The sequence below is a fragment of the Osmia bicornis genome, chromosome 2 (genome assembly GCF_907164935.1).
Source record: "Osmia bicornis bicornis chromosome 2, iOsmBic2.1, whole genome shotgun sequence".
NCBI lineage: Eukaryota > Metazoa > Arthropoda > Insecta > Hymenoptera > Megachilidae > Osmia > Osmia bicornis.
The window spans coordinates 1,305,219-1,326,968 of record NC_060217.1 but is presented as its reverse complement, the minus strand read 5'-3'; the positions used below and the strand labels follow the sequence as shown (position 1 = coordinate 1,326,968).

Sequence of the window (21,750 nt, the reverse complement as noted above, 5' to 3'; positions counted from 1 at the left end):
GTTTTCAATGTTAACGACCGAATTAATAAGAAATTAATGGATCGTTAGCAGGAGCAATCCAGTTTCACAGATTATTAGTTGTTAACGAAGTAAGCGAGATAACTTGTTGAAAAGGGAATATCCTTTTGCCTCGAGCTACGCCTTTAATCTACCTTCGGTATGATTGTAAAGAATCTTTTGATACACTGTTTACAATCGTGTTACGTATTCACAAAAGAAGCAATCAAATTTCAGAAACAGAAAATATAATCAAATTGTGTGTACATTAATTGCGAATGTATGGAAAGAACGCGAAGTGTGCGGTAGGTTAAAAGATAAAAGAGAATGGTGCATTTAATATTGAAGAGATTTACTTTTAATAAGAATGAATAATGAAAGAATGTAATTGTACGTCAGATGAATTGAAAGACATTAAAATGTGACTGAAGAGTATTCCTGGCCACGATAATTAATCTAATACTCTCTTACGCGGAAGATAAAGTGGAATGAATAGGAATACCCAACATTTTCATAAAAATATTGTTAGTGTTTTATATTGTATTTAAAAAATTTAACCAAAATGATTTGGCTCAAAGAAAATTTATGAATTATTATTTTGTATTAAATAGTAAATGACGTTTAATTTATTATTTTGTATTTAGTTTATACCAAGTTTCTCGAAATACAAAAAAATCTTACATGATTTCATGACATAAAAGTATCGTAAAATAACACTTATGTCATAACAATTTAAAGCTTAAAGTTTAACCAAAATGACTACACAAACGTTTTATCAATATCCTTAAAAACTTATTAGCTTAAATAAACAACGAATCGACTAACGTATAACATACGATTGGTATTGTTCATTAGAGAATATTTAATTTTCTGTTCAAAAAGTAACAGAAACAAACTAGAAAACTGAAATAACAAATCAAAAGATCCATAACCATTCGGAAGTACATATAAGGAATAATTGAAAAGTGAACAACATTAAACTGTAAATTGATCCATCGTAATTCATTGATTCGAAATTGGTTATTTGACATCCAACAACCTAATACCAATTTTTTTTATATATGTATGTACCTGTTTGCTTCTATTATCATCATTTTTTCTATTCATTAATAAATTATAAAATAGTAATAATGAAAAATATTGCACAATAAAAATAGTTGAAAGTGAAGTAACTCTCATTCCAGCAATTTATATTATCTTACCAGATAGAAATCAGACACTTTTAATGAATTATAATTTATATTATTAAGTATGACTTCATTTATTCCTATTAAGCATATCACATAAGTAAAATATGGACAAATTGAGCGGATTTTCAACGGCGCCGTGGCTTAGTTGGTTAAAGCGCCTGTCTAGTAAACAGGAGATCGAGGGTTCGAATCCCTCCGGAGCCTGGATTCCTAAAACAACAAATTCCAGGAAATTTATTTTTTTTTTCTATTTCTTTTAATATAAAAAAGAAGCTATGGAAGGCAGAACAAAGTTCATTTAACGTGTTGACTGTTAGATGGTTATCAGTTATTCGGTAAGCGGCGGCGTCTTAAATTTTGTATTGAACCTTAATGTATGACGGAACACAGTGGGCAAAAAATGACTTCTTTTGTTCAAAATTGTCTGGAGCTCTCAATTTTTAACTGAATCGAACGTATGGTGGCTCAAATTACTCGTAGAAAGCCCAATTAATCCATGAGACGATTCGTAGCCGATAATGCAAAGAACTTAATGTTACACAGAATTCTGTTAATTATACCGGTTGGCTTGATTTTAAAATGATGGAATGGAATACGACCAAACGTATTATCGTGTTTTTAATATGAATGTTTTAAATATGTCACAGTATTTTATTAACTCAATATCATTGTGAAATGTAAAATACAAATTAAATGATTATAAATAAATACATCCATAGAGTTATGCTTATAATTTTAAGCTTTTAACTTGACATGGATAAGCAAAGAAAATCTTAATATTAAAACTTAACCAGTTGAAGAACAAAAAGAGCAAATCCTTGTTATGATTTTAGTACAAAATAAAATTTATAGGTAGAGAGATTATAAGTTTACAGTGTATGCTTTCAGGAACAAATAACTTAATTTAGATAAATAATATACGACTCATGCATAATATCAAGCTTAGAGGTGCTTTATCCATACAGGGTTAATCAACTACATTAATTAACATCAAATGACATTAACTAACAATAATTAAAAATAATTCTTATCGTCAACGACACTATGAATTAGATTTTATCAATGGGTAATGATAATTATTTCTTAGGTGAATGACAATGTTTTAACAGAAATAGTATTTTGTCTGGAAAATTTCACGAGAAGAATTCAGATGATTGCTTATCAAAAAGCAATGAAAAACTTTCTAATTGGAAGAACAGGAGTAATTTCTACGTGCCTAACGCAAGTACCGTACAGTTTGGCGTGGAACTTTGAGCAAGTTTTATCAGCCGTTATCTTTTATCTCGGTACTTTGCCAACTTTTTAAACCTCTGCCGGCGGGTCAGCATTTTTAACCCGCAAGACGTAAAGTTAAATATTCACTTCATGAAAGTGCCGTAAAGGGGCACAGTTTTCGCTTCTTAGTGGCTTGGCTGGTCGGAATAGAGGCGAGGAATTCATTTATCCCCTCTGCGAACACATACAGAAAATCTTGATTCATATAATTTACAATTTATGTTTATATTTTTTACTGATATCTACGTATAATTACTTGTATGTTTCATTTATCGAATTGTTAATGATTGAAATATAAATACGTTTGAATATTTTATAGTGACATTTTCTTGTCAAGATTTTTATCCCATAAAATTCTGTTCTGTTTATGAATGGAATTAACAAATTTTTATTTTATTCTTGAAATGAATTTTTGTATTAGAGGTGGAATATGTTTGGGGTGTAATGGAAAGAACAATGAAAACTTTATCATGTTGAAAATTTATGAAAATGAAAAATAAAAAATTCCTAATTATAACTTAATTATATTAATTACTATACTCATCCATATTTTGTTTAGAATTTTTAATGATTCCACATCTACCAAACTTATAATTTAATATTTAGTAAGATAAGCTATTTAAAAATGATGTTTCTTAATACCAATTCCATAATTGAAGAGAACACTGTTCTATACAGGTAAGATAATTATTTCCTGTTTATTATAAAATCACACACCCTACTTACCGTTTAATTGTATAAAGTAAAAAGTACGGACAAATAACGAGTCAGTCGAATAGCCAACAAGTTATGTACTTGCAGTAACATGAACAAACCAATTAGCTGGTTAAGCGGCTAAACCCCCATGAAATTCAATTGTCTTCGCCCCATGCGACGCCCAGCTAACCACCCTTATATTTTCATCCTTCTCCACGAGCACTCGAGCACCACACCCGAAACTCTAACGGCCGTACAGGCTCGCTATTATGGTGTCAATTAAATTAGATCACCAGCCAAGTTAGGGTGGCTTAACTGATAGAATGTCACATATATACTCGGATACGTTTTTCCTTGCGAAAAATGGGTTACCCATAAACACTGATGTATCGATTCATGTCAAGAGAAAAAACAATGTTAGCATCAAATGAAATTGTTTCACAAAATAAATATGAAAAATGTACACTAACTACTTTGCTTTTGATTTTTTCTTTAAAGTGTGCAATTTTGTAAACTCTCATTTGATTCAAAATTGAAATTGAAATTAAACTTGAAAAATTGATATTTATAAATTTAAGAATTGGTTAGAAATTAAACCTTTAAAACTGATGTTGGGAAATGTGGCAATCAAAACTCAGAAAAATTAAAAAATCGATAATCAGAAATGTAGAATTTCAATAGTAGAATAGATTTATTTAAGAAATATGGATTCCTATAAGCGTGATATTTGTTTATTAAATAATTTTGTTATTTCTAAAATACAACTTTCCCTATTACACATTACGAAGTAACATTAAAGAAACTTTTTATTTATAATGTAATAAATAATAATTGAAAGAAGTGAAAATGAGCCCCGCTTGAAATTAATAATTGATAAAATAACAATTTAGCTAATCATTTTTTCGCGCCGTGACTAATGGAAAAACTAACACTAATTTTTCTATACTAAAGAATTTTAATAATCATTTTTATCAGATTATTTTTCGAATGGTACCTAACGATCAAGAATTTTAAATTATGTATTATAAAATAGAACGACAATTGTTTCTGCAATGTTAAGCAATTCAGGAACAATGATCTGCAAACTTTTATATCGTGCATTTCTTTTTGCCTTTCGAGAAAACTTTTCTGCTTCGCGTTACCTTCGGTCAGCAGAATTCTGAATTGGTTTCCATCTTGGATTACCTCTGAACAAAGAGACTCTCGTGAACTCAGGGAAAATTAAATTAGCGTCGTGAACGATTCTTTCCACGCAGACATCATTGCATCGATGTTTTATCAATCCAATTCATTTGCGGTAACAGTATCACTAACAGTTAAATTTTCTAAAGTTTCAAATATTAGCCGTTATAATATTACTATCATAATAAATTATTTTTCTTATCATTATAGTATGGATGATATTTCAATGAAAAAGAATTGTATAATGCGTTTGTTAAATAAAATTTAAAACCTTTTTATCATAAATGAATAAAATAATTTTTTGATAATATTTTTCAAATCTCTTATTTCGAATTTTATACAAGTTTTCTTAAGTACACCAAACTGTTTATTTATATATAAGATTTTTCAAATTTATAAACATATGTTTTTCAAAGTTAAAATAAATAAGTCTAACTTAAAAAAATGTTCATTGAATGGACACCTTGTACATAAATGTAGGAAATTATTATCTGTACAAGTAGACAGCGACAAAGAGTCAGATATTAACTGGTCGGGATGAATTCGAATGAAGCCGGGGACGTTATAGCACGTAATAGTAAGTTATATTCTACAAATCACTCGACTGTTTATGAATAATTTAAACGTTCAGCCCCTAGATATCGGCCTGGGGTGAGACTGACAATTCTCCGAGGACAAAACGTAGAAACCCCTCAGGGATGAAGACCCTTTGTTACCGCCTTGCTAGTGGTTGAAGCAAGGATCCTGCTCTTTGAACCTATCGCACGTGGTAAGCCACTGTTTGCGTTGGTCTTCCATGTTGTACCATACTTCTCGACCGTATACGGCATAGGGGTTGTGAATTTATAAATAAATGCCCAGGAATATATCAAATTATCGAAATTTCGATTTCAATTTAAAAAATATCACTGAAAAGCATCTGACAATTTTGTACTAATTATTACTTACCATATAACTAAATCAGTTATCAAAAATTGTCTTACTCTGTTTGATTTAGAATTTAGAAGCAGCAATAGAATTGAATACCTACATCAAGTATAACCACTATGAAATAATTATTTAGGGTTTAGGGAATAAAAGCAAATCGTACAGTGGAAACTTCGCAACTAATGTCTAATGATTTCTAATCATTTCTAATAAATTCTAATAATTTATAATAATTTATGATAATCTCTGTTTATTGTAATCTTTTTTCTGAAGAGTTCTATAAATATGAATACTAGCTTTTTAAATTAAAAATTAAAAATAACGTTTGTAAAAATGAAAAATTCTCAAATTTTAATATTTAAATTTAAAATCATCATAAAAAGGAATAATTTCTCTTTATATTTAATGAATGAAATTTTAAGAAGAAATATTACGAAAGAGTTGTCTTGATTGGGCCATTATAATGGATTATAAATGGACTATTATAATTTTGTCTTATATATCGCATAATAGGCAACATAAATTGTTTAAAATTCTTTTAATAGCATCTTTATTTACTTTTGGTAATTATTGTGTTATAATTCTAACAATGAAGCAAATACAACAATTAACCCTTCTGAAAGAAAGTTACACGTATCAATACTTCTTCCTATCAATTGTTGGATTAGACCAGTTAGATCGATCTACAATGATTCACGCGATTGCTCATACTAAACTACCTTCAGGGTGAATCCCTAAAGCTAGTGAATCGAAAGTATTCTATTCAACGCACTACCGATCATTGGCAGCGATAATGGTGGATTAGCGCGGTACCATCTGTCATTTGACTTACCCAAAATCGCGTAAAGGTAGCAATGGTACCCAATACATTATCGAGGATTAAATAAGCTTATTAACCCTTGGATATTGGAGCCAAATCCTCGCTGACTCAAAGTATCGTTTAAGATGTTAATTTTCTGAATTTTATGTTATTTATAATATTTAACAATCTTTCGTGTGGAAATTTAAGTGCCTGATTTTTGTCGATGCACCAATCAGCGGACAATGGACGAACCATCGGGAGTTCAGAAAAATTCTTGGTGGGCCGATAAGGATTTGGAGCATAATTAATTAAAATTAGATCCGATATTCTACAAGAATCACTAATCTCCTAACAAAAATTTGAATTGTAATCCGCCTCTGATTGTAGATGATTTGAAAATCTAGCTAACTATTGGTCCAGCTATTCGAAGGTTAATTTTTGGTTAATAATTGCTAATATCAAAAAGTCTATTGATAAATTTTTTAAAAATAAATTATTTATATTAAAAATAAATGATACAAAAATTTAAGATAAAACAACCATAATTCTTCAAGATTGTATTAAAATACATATAATTAGCATAGAATGATCTAAAAGCTGTGAATGAATCCCTATTATATTTTCCGAAAATATTACATGCACCTATAATTTTCACTTGTCTATGCAATCAAATTGGCGACGTTATGTTCGTCTTTCTTTGATTCATTTTTCACGAAACACTATACATGTACCGGTTACCAGTAATGAATGGCGATATAGGAGGGTGCATGAACGTAAATATGACAAACGAGTCAAATGGGGAAACTTATGCCGCATATACATTTCATTTGGCGATCGGCCAATTGGCCTGATCATCCGGAACATAGAGGGCATTTCACGGATTTTATCGAATATTTTGTGGAGCTTACGGATTTAACGTTTAATGCTACAGCAGGTGGTTCTCGCTTGGAACATTCATGTAGTGTGATTAGGTACATGATCTTAAAAATTGATCGATAAACCTTCTGTTCTTAAAAAGACGCGTCATAGTAACACGATGTTTTCTTTGTAGTTTAAAATTTGTTTTTAAAAAAAAATGAAAATAATGTTGTAGCCATCTTTTTGAGTACTTTAACCCTAACGAGTATTCCAAAAGGTTGAAAAGTGTAAGGATTTGTGAAAGTTTTTCAACTTTCCCTTGGGATTTCTAAGGTTAAACTTGATGCTACAATTATGTAAAATAAAATTGTGTTTTATTTACTTTTTGTTATTGCAGGTACCATTTATCAGTATTTGTATTGAAATATAAGAAAACAACATTACGACCTTAACATTAAGAAAACCAGCATTACCTGCATCTATACATATATAGGTTTAAACTACAGATAAATAAATTAATAATAGATAGTAAATTGGCCTAAATGAACGTCTAAACATAGTAATTTCCTCCATTTAAAAATAGTCATTTCATTGGAATTGGTTCCTATATTGACAAACCAACTTATAAATAACATTCAAATATAAAATGTGTAGAATAAGAGATAAAAAAAGATGAAAAAATAAGGGTAAGGGGGCACCCGGGTTTGAACCGGGGACCTCTCGATCTGCAGTCGAATGCTCTACCACTGAGCTATACCCCCAATTAATATAAGGTTCTCTGATACCAGTTTTCAGGTGATGTTCTAATTTATTCTAATTAATAGATAAATCTAATTATTTTACAAAAATAATTTTATACATAATAAGTAGAACAAGTAATATGATATATAATAGCATCTAACATACACATAGGTGTACGTACATTAAAATTTGTTTAAAAAGATAATTAAACATAAAATAACAAAAGAGCTGATTGTTATCTGAATAATATTATTATACATATAATACGAGAATATAGATACAGAAAATGATTAGACTTAATATTACTACATATGATGAAATAAAATTATTATATTATTACATTTATTTCCAAATAAAATGTAATATAACTCTAACTGCATTTGACATGATTTAATAATTGCCTGTTCAATTAAAATAATTGATATATTACAAAACGTTGAACTATTTATATTTAAATTATTAATTAATTGTACATAAGTTAAATATTCTTTCAGTATTAAGTAAGAAATATCTTTTGCGGTTTAAATACCTACTTTTTATTTATTTTTCAATTTGAAAAAAAATGACATCTAAATTTTAATGTGGAAAGTCTCTTTTACTATAGAACAAAAATTTTGACGTATCCATAGTGGTCATTGAATAAAGAACGAATGAATTCGCACGTACCACAACTACCATATATTTTCTAGTAATTGCAGGTCATCAATGACTGACATGGGGCAGTATAAAAACAACTTTTGTTGTCATACAAATAGCCATGAGTTGAACCCCCCATAAGGAACGGATGACGACAGGTAGAGTAATATACTGAGGACCACCTAGTGGCTTCAGGACTTAGCCATATGCCACCGTGACTAAGGCGCACATGGTCCGCAATCGATGTGTATAGGACCCCATAAGAGCATGGGATTCTTCAAAAGGGACTTGTGAAAAGAGCGTGAACGTGACATCAATAACTTTGCTTTCCCTTCTCCTTCCTTTTTTACATTCTTGTTTTCGGTGACTTAAGTTAATCAGATGAACAAACTTTGAATTGACACCTCATATATGTTATCAGTATTAATAAATAAATGAATAAAATTAGCTATTGCTACTGTATTTTTTCTTCTTCATTTAAATTACAATAAAAGAGCAATGAAAAGTCGTACATTAAGATTTCAGGCAATCATTGCGAAGGGAAAATTTCAACCTTCAAATTGACGGTAATCTAATTTACCAGAAACATTTTTTAAACTACTTCGAATTATCAAGAATAACCCTTTTTTTTTCTTTGCATCCTAAACTACCCTCAACTGTAAAGGAATGCCTGAATAATAAAAAGTGTGTAAAAGGAATCATATTCTTTTTAGAATAAATAAGAATATTAAGTAATATATAATAAATAATAGAAAAATAATGCAAGAGGAAATTGTAATGTAAATACTATTATTTAACAAATCGTGTATAAGCAGTCATTTATTTATATTTTAATTTTAGTGGAAGTTTATGATAACATAAGTAAGACAACCACCAATATAAATGATAATTAATGATCACTGGTGGCAGTCAGCTTACACGACAATAAATAAATAAATAAAAAATGCTTCGATCCTGTAATATTTTGTTATATTTAGAAAGCATTGAGGTACAATTATCGAAGTACAATACATAGTCGAATTCGAAAAATCAACATACAGAACGACGAGTCGTTTTTCAATAGTTCCCCGGCTAACTAGAAAAATGAAACGAACCACCCAACACCGAAGTCGGTCTTTGCAGCTTTCCGTTCGGTTCGCGAATTAATCCATCAAAACAGTCACGATATAACTCACGCCCCTGCTTTTTGCTACCTCTTCCGTTCACCTTCAAAACTTTTGAAATTGATTGCGCACCGTATTTAAATACCGTGACAACTAGAAAGTCGGAAAGAAACTCAATTTACTTCAGTTCAGTATAAATTTTTACAATTCTTGCTACTTTCCGTGCTTGAGAAACTAGTTTCTTTAGTTTAAGAAATGTTACGTTACTTTCTTAAAATTATTCTTTTATTAAATAGGAAAATGAATTTACTACAGGATAAAATTATAGAAAAAGAGGCTTCAACGCCTATTTCGCTGATTTTTGGAAATGTTGTAAAGAGATGAGCCCTGAGTAATCTCCAGAGTCCTGGGATAATCTCGATTCAAAAATCATGACAAAAAAAGAACTTGTATTTCTTACATTACAGTGAATTGAGTATAAGTGTTTAAAAATGGATAATTATCGTATAGTAGTATGTTTTCATCATAGATTTTGATACTTTTCCTATGCGAAGTAATAAAATTACTGGTAGCGCGCTCAAACATTTCGTCTTTATTCATTCATGAATTTCCTACATACTGAAAATGGATTAGGTTAGGGTATAGTAGACTTATGACCTAGAAAGGCGAAAAAATTTGCGCTGAATGTCTCATATTCTGATCGTTATGCTTTAAACTTGCATAAGGGCAATCTAAATAAAGAAGAATAAAGCAGTAGCAATTTTTAGAACAGTTGCAAAGTTCATTTTGATTGAATAGTAATATATTCGATTTTCTTTCCCTCATAACTTTTGAATCGTAATCGTTCGAAGTCTTGAACAAAGTGCATTTTACACAGGACACTTCTCTCTATGCGTATTTAAAAATCAGGAAACTCGGTGTCAAAGTCCATTTTTTATAGTTTTACCCAAGTTTGTAAATTTTCAAATAAAATAGGTAAATTTTTTAATTCTTTCAACGGCAAATTGTAAAAATTATAAGCATACCTATCATCTTTTAAATTCATGAATTAAATTTTTTCAATTATGTAAAAAATAAAAAGAAAAAATTTTAATCTAAATTATTTTACAATAAAAATTCTAATTGTAATAGTATACATACACTACAGAATCGGAAAGTTATTCAAGACTCTTATTTCTTTTTCAGTTTTCAAGATTTCTGTTACATCTTAAAGGACAAGGCGTTCATTACATGAAATGCAAAGGGATCAGTATGAAGACACAAGTAAGTACTTGATTCTTACCACACATCTACCACGTAAACTATTCTGGCTTCAAACCAGCTGGCACCATTAACCCAAATATATGTGTCGTTCATAATGAAGAGAGAGATTCTAGCTGATAAATTAATCACGCGGTTCCCTCATGCATTCTTCGAGACTATCGACCTCGAAATCCCCCGATTCGATATTCAGGAGTGAATGAAAGATTCAGCTATCATCAGGAAGTGTTATCCGTGATTTGTTTCCGCGCTATCAATATTGATATGTGTACATATATATATATATAAAATAATTCTTCGATAATGTATCTATCTACGATACTTCAATAATACTACACATTTCTGAAATTATTGAATTTGATAAAATTTATGAGAATGAATTTGTACTACTGAATGTTCTTTTCAAACATTTAACTTTTAATTTTTACAAATATTATCAATGAATAGTGAATTTAAATAAAATGATAGCTGTTGATTTTAAGTCTAATATCTATAAAATATTTCTTTACTTATAGGTAATATGTTCTTAATATATAAATCGAAAATTATTGGTTAAAAAATAATTAAGAAAATATTTAATTTCATTTTTGTATTGAACTTGAGATTTTAAAATGATGTATTATAACTTTCGTGATTGCACCGAGCAACTAAACATTATCAATTCCAACAATGCTGAAATTCACGTTGCATGTATTTATAATATAATCACGATTCTTAATCACATTTCGCAGCGTTTGGAGTTCGCATAAAGGCACGTTTTGAAGTATAGATGTACAGCTCGGAATTCTCTTTGGCAAATATGTATTACGTTCTGCAACATACATTCCTATTCTCTTTGTGATACTTTCAATTTATAAACTTGACATAGTACTCTGTACACTATTAATATGAAAATAAGCCTTAAAGCTATCGAATCTACCTTTTTCTAACCTAAAATTAAATGTCTTAAGTTATGGTTACTGAATATACTATACTACCCAATTCGAAACGAACTGTTGCCATTGTTTCAAGCACACTGTGCGTGTGCGAATATACCCTAAAATCAAAATAAGGAGTCAATTTAGACCTCAATCACATTTGCCTGTATACAACGCTTGCTACCCAAAAAAAACATCTTAATAATTGACTGATTATCAGCTATTTCAAAGAAATCCTACAGGATGGCGTTCCAGGAAATTAAATTCTTCTATGTTATTGAACAAACTATGTATAGCCTTTCTGACTTTTTAATTCATTATTTTTCTTTATATGTTAACAGCACACAGCACTTAAGGGCTAAAACCGTGCCCAACGTAGCTTGACTTCAATGATCTAATGAGAACGGGTAGATTCTACGGTCCCTAAGACCGTTGGCGTTTGATGTTGTCCGAGCACGTACCACGTGTGAGCACGTATCACTTTGGATCAATTCCGTGTTTAGATTTAGATTTATTTCCTTTGTGCGAATGCATGAAATTTCATTCTACGCAGAAAGATAACACGAAACTAATTCCTCTTATGTTGTCCAAGGTATGTACACTCCGGTGCAACGTCGGAGGCAACGTGCAGATTTCATTCAGGTTCTACCATTCGCTTTCAATTTTGGGACAACCTAGGAAGAATTGTGGGCATTTTCAGGTGAATGAAATAAGTAAAAATAATATTAATTATTGAATGTGATGAAGATCCCCGTCGCGCGCATACTGTTAAGATCAGAGACGACGTAGATCGGCGGAGTCCACATCGAACGTGTTAAGGGCACACCGTGGCGCGGGTTCCGGCAGCGGATAAGCGTGGAAACGGAAATGGACGTGTGCTCGGCCGCGCGTGCACGGATCAGCTCGCAATGGAACGTGGGCCGCGTAACACGGCATGCATGTGGATCAACGTCGGTGTGTGCCCACGTCGTTCTCCACCGGCTGGCCCGAGTATAGGATCAATATAAGCGATGACATAGCGAGAGCTCATCTTTAAGCCACGCCCGCGAGTCCGCGAGCACCAATGCGGTCGCGATCCACCGACTACGTGACCAATAGGCGGCCAGCATCGATTTTTCGCGGGTTCCTTTTTTTCGCGAAAGTGAATTTCTTCGCGATGCTGACGGGAGTATCGGACAAGAGGAATAGAGAGAGGCGCGGAGCGAGATGCAAGAAGTCGTGGGACAGAGAGAGGATAGAATCGCGCGGGTGGTAGTAGAAATAGAATGAGGCGTTACAAGGATGGTAGTAGCGGTACGAGAGAGGGAGAAACAAGAGGGTGGAAAGAGGGGACGCCCGTAGAAAAGGCGGAGGATGAGGATCGATGAGGACAGGGTGACTCTTCCAGGGGTAAACGAACCCCCATTTCAGCTACCCTTCGCGCTGTTATCGGCTGTCCCTTTTTCAATCGACAGAACCCCTGCTTGCCGTTGCTATCGACGTAGCCTACGAGTTCATCTGCATGCGTGGCCTGCTGCCTATTGCAAGACGCGAACGCATGCCGATGTCCATACCGTTCGTCACACTTTTTTCACGCATTTATTCCAAGCACGCGACACACGCGAGCTTACCGGTCTGATGAGCATTAACTCTTTTGCTGCCGATGTAAAGGTGCATCTCCGATCCACACTTCGTCAGCAATATACATACATACACCCCCGTCCATAAGTCATGGTACAACTTACAATTAGTATTTTAGAATAAATTTTCATTATTTTCTTCACAGGTTAGACTGACGATAATATGTAAAAATTATGCTCAAATACGGTTAACCGATGTATGTATAAACACCTTAAGAAAAACCGGACAGTAAGTTCTATACTATTGTTTATGATAGGGACCATGTGTGTCGAATCCAACGATTCTAGCGTCGTAAATTCAAGGTCATCAAGGACTTTGGAGAATGCAACACTCTGAAAAGATTTTTGTTTTGACCAGACGAACAGTCTTCGTTTGTTCTTGTACAGTGATAGAACACTATACTCTTGCTTAAATCTGTAAACCCATGAAATTATAATAATAAATTTCACATTCACGGCAGGTCTATATTTTGTGTGTAATGTGTAGAACATTTAGAATAAAGTTAATAAATTTGAATCCTCTTCTTATTAAAAGATATTCAAAAAATTGAACTACGAAAAAGTGGTGATTGTGTACTAAAAGCAACTGTACTTATTTTTATATCAATAGCAATCATTTGTTATATTATATGAAAAGATAATGAAATAAATCACAACGAAATAGAACGTATGCAGTGTAAAATGTATTCAATAAACCAGAATTTTTGTCGAAATAACTCTATGTGGTAAGTAGGAAGAATTTTATTCCATGTTCATATTCATATAGTGTAAACATTTTTTATTTAAATTACCATAGTGAAAGAGTTAATGTTAAAGTTGAGATGGGCTGAGATTTAATACGAGTCTATTTTTCGGTAGAATGATTACTACGTTGAATACTGTTTGTTTATCAAATACAGGATGAGCCAAGTTCATTTTGACAAAGTGGGCAGGTATATTTTGTAGATGTTGTAGGTACTTATGTTTTTCATAATTGAACTTAAAAAAAAAGAAGTCATTTCTTTTCTATTCTACCCAGGTGACAATAAAACACAAATACTTAAATAAAACACCGAATCCTATCTTAGAAAATTTGGCGCAAAAGAAATTTAACGCCGTCTCTATAAGGTTAATTGCATTAAGAATGTATGAACTTTATTCTCCCTAACATTTTATATTAAAATAATATGCATACTATATTTACTATTTAAGCAAAATAATAAAAGAGCTAATAAACATAAAATTTAATTCTAAGTACATAGATTTTATGTTGGTAATGGAACTAAACTAAGGTGTAACACTTATCTTTAACATCTGTTGTACTGTCCAATAAGGCGTATGGTGTATACAGATTTAAATGGATTCTTTGATGCATAAGAAACACTTGTATACGAATGCCTGCACTATTCTACTCGAATTCAACGATGTTGGTGTCGCCATCGGGTGGCGCACTAAAGAATTATTCCTACGAAATCAGTAACTGTTGTCAGTGACACAACTCAAAACATTCATTTCAGATCACCAATTTGAAATTTTTACTGTTATTATACATTTCACTATATTTAATATTAATATATTAGTAGAAAACATATTAGTGTCCTCTGACATATTAGTATTCACATTACTAGTGAATACTTTCATTATTATTATTAAAAAATATAATTAATTACAGATTAATGTATATATATAAAAATATAATGCATTCTGATGCAATATGATGCATATGATATGAATGCAATGTTGGATTTAATATTAGTAGTTATTAATGTTTACAAAAATATATAATAGTACACCTTTTATAAATTTATTGCTGAATAAGAATTTTTATGTATATTTTTAGCGACAATTACCATTTCAACAAATAAGTTAAGTGTAAAAAGAATTTATATTTATTTTCTCAGTTTGATTTAATGTACAAGTAGGCCACTAGATGGCGAACTTTCTCGCTGTTAAAGGTGAATGACGAGGATATATATTATGAACGGGAGATTGAGCTAGCACTCTGGTTTCCCTTCAAATCACGTATAAATCTTTCGCCTTTTACTAAAGATTTCCGTGGAGGGGAATAATTGATGAGTCTTAATAGAAATTTTTTGTAGTGCCCAACGCAAGTTGGGTCATAATATAATGAAAAACATAAATATTTTTACATTAAATTTTAATTCCAACCTTCACGTTTTTAGTTAAGAAGAAACATAGCGTGGTACTCACATTTAACGTTAATATTTATAGGTAAAATTTATAATAATTATAAAATTTGGTGAAGCATTTATTATAGAACTTTAAACAGCAGATTCTTTGCTTTCTTTACGAGGAGAAATTGTAATAACTTTTTCTTAAATAATTTTTATCAAATTGGTATATACCACGAAGTATTTTAATATTTATACTTTTTCTTTAATACATTGTAGATTCATAACTTTTATTGCATAATGTTTTAAAATTATATATTTATGTTCGAATCTCTTGTAGATAAAATAATCTGTTGGCGATAAAAGTATAAAAATAATTGTCTCAATGGCAAAAAACATCTGCAGTTTGCAGGCCCCGGAGGGATTCGAACCCTCGATCTCCTGTTTACTAGACAGGCGCTTTAACCAACTAAGCCACGGCGCCGCTGTTTTCGAGTTTTCTTCATATTTATAACTTTCTGCATAAACAATTCATAAAGAATATTTTTATTAATATAAATCCATAATGCATAGATATGTAAGCAGATAGACAAATGTTTTGGTTTCTAGTACCTAGCGCGGAGGATTCTATAGATGCATCTGGCTAGTGTCGCAAAATAACTGTCCTCTTAACCCATTGAACGTAGTAACTATTTAAATCTAATTGTAATCAAGTAATTAATAAAATAAAAGTAAAAATAGATGTTTGATAGCATTATGATAATCTAATAATGTACAGCAGCAATTTGGAATCTTATGTTAAATCTGAAAATTAACTATTTCTAACTTCTACAAGCGGAATATCACTGTCTGACTACACACATTCATTTACACTGCAGCGTTCAACGTATTATGTAACTATTGAAGGTTCCTAAAAATAACCATGGCAATATACCTTTATTTATCAATATCTGAATGGTAAAAATATTAATTTCACAATTATTTCTGGAGGCGCCGGGTATCGATCCCGGTACCTCTCGCATGCTAAGCGAGCGCTCTACCATCTGAGCTACGCCCCCATGTGGAAACTTTTTCTTATTTAAGTACTTCAATGCGCAGTACATTTATGTATATTGAAAGTACAGTATTGCCTCGAAATAAGCAACTCGCTCAGGACCGAACAGTTACTTATTACGAAGCAGGTATGCTATTCAGTTTGACTTTGTTCTCGAAACGGGACGATAGAGAACACGAGAAACGAGTGAGAGATCCGAGGTAGCGGCAAACGGACCTCTCACTCATTTCCCAGACCTTTCACTTTGTGGGCCACTTCAAACAAAGAAGAGAGGATAGCGAGTCGCTTATTTCGAGGCAATACTGTATTCTCATTTGCAGGTTTGGAAAAACTGTTACATTGATTTGTGTATTGTTGGAAGTATAAACAATATTTTCTGGAGTCAGAACAATTACCTAACAATAAGTTACAGGTTTTTAAATGGAATTGAATAAAAAGCACAAAACAAATTTTACGAAGGATTATTTTGAATTTTAGAGGGATTATTATGAATATGGTTTTAAAATAGTTGATCAACTGTACGTTATCAGAATTAATAATAATACAGGAAAGGAAATACATTTCAAACTCTAAATGCTTATTCTTAAAACTGTTTCTCAGGGTCATTTTTCATTTTAATTAATTATAGAACAAAATTTGGGAAATTTTCAATTAATAATGTTTATTCTAGTATCAATACTCAACATAAGCGTACTAAACATTAAAGAGTTAAAATATTTATTTCATTTCGTACACAAACCATCATTGAATATATTTATTAGGCAACTAAAAACATTAAAAAATACAGAGAATATCTAATGTTTATATGCTAATGAACTTTTTTGATTGAACTTATATCTTCGTAGAGAAAAATTTCCATAAGAAACATTTTTCTCTCATTGCAAATGAAAATATAATTCCGGTAAATGGTAATAAGATACTGAAAATAGTTGATCATGACAATCACCACCTTCATGGTCATATCTCTTATTACTTTTTATCTTCCAATGTTATATAAATGGTTTCGTTGTTACGCAAAGTATTCAAATGCTATTATCCTTTTATTTCCAATGCATTTCTGTTGCAGAATTTGCTGCATTTAAAAAATTGCGGAAACCTAATTTAAATATCTATTATGTGAGCAGTCTGCACTATTTGAAATGTTAGATTTAAAAAATCTGCTTATGTTTGTAGAAATTTGTACGTTCACGTGGATCCTTTCTCAGGAAATGAGAGTAAGCGTTTAGGAAAAAGGTCAGTTCAGAATGAACTAATGTGGCTAACAAGGAAAGGCACGGAAGTGTCTCCCTCCGATTTTGATGAAACTTCGTACATTTGTTAAGCAGGTAAAAATAAGGGACACGTCTTTTTTTATATCTGCTGAGACGCGACTTTAGGGGGTGAAAGCACCCCTCAAAGTTTCGACCTGAAACTGCTGTCTCGAAAACCAAAAGAGATACGTGAAAACTTCTAATGGGCGGATTTAATGGTTTTTTATATACGATAATATGGTGTTAACAGATTGTCAAAAATACAATTTGTTTATAACAAAAAAAATGTTTATAACATTATTTTATAACTTATTTAAATTTATGTACTGACAAAAAATGTAGAACATTTCATTCCAAATCCATTGATATATATGTTTATGAAATTCCCTCCTACAGTTCCGCAGATTTTTATTATTTATGACTCGCGCGTACGCTCGCTGAGTCAGCGCGTGATACTTTAATTGTATCTGACGTTATACACCGATGTTATTTATCCGCAAAAGTGGAAAACAACTATTTTTATAACATACAATGGTTAATTTTGTTAAATTTGTATCGCTTGATATAAAATAATTAAAGCTATACATACTTCAGGGTGGATGTATGAAATTGATAATTTTAATATGCAACAAGGAATTTGAATAACTTAAGGAACATAGTCGTGACAAAAATGATACTCTTCGAAGAAATGCTTCAAACATAAAGGCTTTCGGTACCGAGCATAAGTAATAATAGCCATATGTGGTTCATTTTCAGATTGATAGTCAATACTTCTAATACTGTGTATTGCAGATTATACATACAAAAATGTTATACAAGCAATTCGGTCAAATATAATAACACATGACATAGATATTCGACGGTGGGCGTTACAGGCAAAATTAAAAGAAGATTTAGCATCATTTACAGCTAGTCGTACATGGTTGTTAAAATTTAAATAAGCATATGGTATAGAATCGCGAAAAGTTACAAAGTTTGTGACGAGGTTCAGTATCGATAAAGAACCAGAACTGATTTTAAGTTCTCATAACTTTCTGGAGCGTGTTAAATCCTATACCGATCGTTACGGATTTGAGAATTTGTATAATTCAGATCAAAGTGGTTTCAACCTCGAATTACATTCTAGACGAACTTTGGCGATTGAAAAGTACGAAGAAAGTAGAAGCGGTAATACAGTCAATTCCATCCACTACTCATAGCTACACTATACAACCTACAATATCTTCAAGCGGAAAACTGCTATCTCCTCTCTTCGTCGTGTTAAAGGAAATATCTGGAGAGTTTAGACCTAGGGTACAACAAACTATGTTTAAACCAACGAACAGTTTGGCTACCGCGTCAACATCTGGAAAACTGACCAACGAACATTTTAAAATTTGGTTAAAAGAAGTTTACTTTCCTAATACAAACGAGAAGACTGCTTTACTATTAGATTCTTGGAGTGGACATTGTAGTCGTAGTATTGTGGAAGCTACACCGGAAAATAAAGTATTAGGTTATTGGTTATTGTCGATAAAGAGCCTTGTGGGGTTGGGAAACCCGTTCTGCCGTTCCGAAGCTTTCGCTTATACCGGCGGTGTTAAAGGGCGCATAGCGCTTAATTTATCTACCTCCAGTGTCACCTCCTTACCAAGGGGCGACGGGCCGGAGCAATCCCGCTCATGGCGAACCAATCATCGCACGGGGGGAAGACACAACACCAAACTCTTCGTCGGCGTGTGAGGAGTTTTGCTCTAGGACGCGTCTACTTTATCAAGCTTACCTGCGTGGTCTCAGCTCATCCCACCAGGTGCTTCACGTCCACAGCCAGAGCCCCGTTTGCCACCGGTAAACCGGTGCCCGGGCCACACCACAGAGAGGAGGGGTTGGCACATGTCACCGCTGGGGCTGTCTGCAAGGCCCCGAACGTCATCTTTGTGGCCCAAAATAAAGAATTAGTAGTATTTACGATTCCAGCAGGGACTACAAAATATTTACAACCATTAGACGTGTACGGATTTTGTGTATGGAAAAATTTTGTTCACCGGTTTTCGGACACAGATTACATAAATTTAAATAAGTTGTAAAATAATGTTATAAACATTTTTTTTGTTATAAACAAATTGTATTTTTGACAATCTGTTAACACCATATTATTATATATAAAAAATCATTAAATCCACCCATTAGAAGTTTTCACGTATCTCTTTTGGTTTTCGAGATAGCAGTTTCAGGTCGAAACTTCGAGTGGTGGTTTCACCCCTTAAAGTCGCGTCTCAGCAGATATAAAAGAAACGTGTCCCTTATTTTTACCTGCTTAACAAATGTACGAAGTTTCATCAAAATCGGAGGGGGACACTTCCGTGCCTTTCCTTGTAAGAGAAAGTTTGAGAAAGTCGAATTGCAATTTAAGTTTTTTCTTCGTTATATCACTGTGGAGAGGTAAACAAATTTTTTGAAATAAAATTCCGCTTTGTTAGCTTTTGTTCTGCTGCTATGCAATTTCACCAATTCAATCAGTGCGAATTTTTATATTAACTCCCATCATTTAATAGATTTAAATATTTTAATTTTTGTAATGATCTTAATAAATTTTAAATCAGAATCCATAAACTAGAAAAAAAAATTGACTGAGATAACTAACAATCAGAATGTGGTATGGCCAAGAAAATATGGCTTTTCAATATACTTGTGTATAAATGTATTGTGTTCAATTTGTGTGAAAATTTTAAAAATTTCCATTCTTTTGAATGCGACCGTATTCATTAGGAAAACGTTTAATTTTAATTCATATGTTACAATTTAAATGAATTACATAAAATATTCAAGTTCAATATGATAAATAAATTAAGAAATATATACATCACTTTGGTACGAAACATATAAATAATAAAAATATAAACGAATAATTGTATTTAAAATCAATTATATGTGCGAAATACAGGGCGCGTTAGAAACGGAAGTCATCTTCAAGGGATGAAATAATGGTTGGTATAGACCCCAACATTTCAAGTAGTTGTATCTTGAAAATGTAAGACACTTTAAGCGATTGAAAAACTTTATTTCATGTATACATTTTATATTTTTCAAGTTATGAAATAAATTTAAAACACTATGTGTCACTTTATGTTTTGCAAAGGTCTGTTGCTATTGTTTTGTATTACAATATAGTACATATGTTTCAGTACAAAATATTGAAAGTTTTACGCGTTTAAACTTCTTTTCTTCAATTTGAAAGTATGAAGTATTCATTAGAGAGCATTGGTACCTTCATAAGAAATAAAAAAATTGACAAATTGATTATTTAAACAAAAAAATGTGGGCTCGTCCGGGATTTGAACCCGGGACCTCTCGCACCCTAAGCGAGAATCATACCCCTAGACCAACGAGCCAGATTAATAAACAATCCTTTCACTAAAAAGCTGATCGTGGAGAACAAATTATTGAGAAATCGACCTAAATCCGTTTCCTCAGTCGGTAACATTGATTCCACATTTTAATCTAGCAAAATAATCCTCTTAGACATTAGAATCTTCAATTTTAATCAGAAAAATGATAATACATTTTAATTTCATAAATATTATTTTAAAAGAAGGTTATTTAATAAATATTGTAGGAATATATTGAAATTTTGAATTCGTACAACTTGTTTGAAGGAATTGAGTGATGAATGACTAGATAATACATTTTACTTGATGTTTTTATATGTTTATAAGTATATATTATTACCTAATTTATGTTTATCTTGTCAGGAGCTTGGTAGTCATTAAGATGAACGACATTGACAAGTTGGCTCGTTGGTCTAGGGGTATGATTCTCGCTTCGGGTGCGAGAGGTCCCGGGTTCAAATCCCGGACGAGCCCAAAAATTGATTTATTTTTTTCAAACCTTTTATTAATAATTTAAACTTCATAGTTATAACTATTTTAATGTAGTGTGTCGTGTTATTCTGCTTATTTCTAAATTGGAATGTTCTATTATTGATAGAGAAATGGTTTTGTTTACTTACGTCGTAAATATTTTAATTTACATGTGTATTATTGCCAAATATGATTGAAATATTAATAAAACTTGATCAGAAAATTTGACTTAATTTTTCTTTCACAAACATTTATTATATATTTGTACACATTTTAAATAATGCTGCAAACGT

At 31.8% G+C, this 21,750-nt stretch overlaps 7 non-coding genes across 7 annotated transcripts; 3 read left to right on the top strand and 4 right to left on the bottom strand.

Moving 5' to 3' along the window:
- The first annotated feature begins 1,317 nt into the window (after nucleotides 1-1,317).
- On the top strand, nucleotides 1,318-1,391 carry Trnat-agu. Its single transcript has one exon. It is a non-coding gene; the product is annotated as a tRNA-Thr (tRNA).
- Nucleotides 1,392-7,616: 6,225 nt separating this feature from the next.
- Trnac-gca lies at nucleotides 7,617-7,688 on the bottom strand. Its single transcript has one exon. It is a non-coding gene; the product is annotated as a tRNA-Cys (tRNA).
- A 7,491-nt stretch (nucleotides 7,689-15,179) lies between these two features.
- On the top strand, nucleotides 15,180-15,300 carry LOC114876229. The gene has a single exon (XR_003789344.1). It is a non-coding gene; the product is annotated as a U5 spliceosomal RNA (small nuclear RNA).
- A 424-nt stretch (nucleotides 15,301-15,724) lies between these two features.
- On the bottom strand, nucleotides 15,725-15,798 carry Trnat-agu. The gene has a single exon. It is a non-coding gene; the product is annotated as a tRNA-Thr (tRNA).
- A 501-nt stretch (nucleotides 15,799-16,299) lies between these two features.
- Trnaa-agc lies at nucleotides 16,300-16,372 on the bottom strand. The gene has a single exon. It is a non-coding gene; the product is annotated as a tRNA-Ala (tRNA).
- Nucleotides 16,373-20,917: 4,545 nt separating this feature from the next.
- Trnap-agg lies at nucleotides 20,918-20,989 on the bottom strand. The gene has a single exon. It is a non-coding gene; the product is annotated as a tRNA-Pro (tRNA).
- Nucleotides 20,990-21,388: 399 nt separating this feature from the next.
- Trnap-cgg lies at nucleotides 21,389-21,460 on the top strand. Its single transcript has one exon. It is a non-coding gene; the product is annotated as a tRNA-Pro (tRNA).
- The last annotated feature ends 290 nt before the right edge of the window (nucleotides 21,461-21,750 follow it).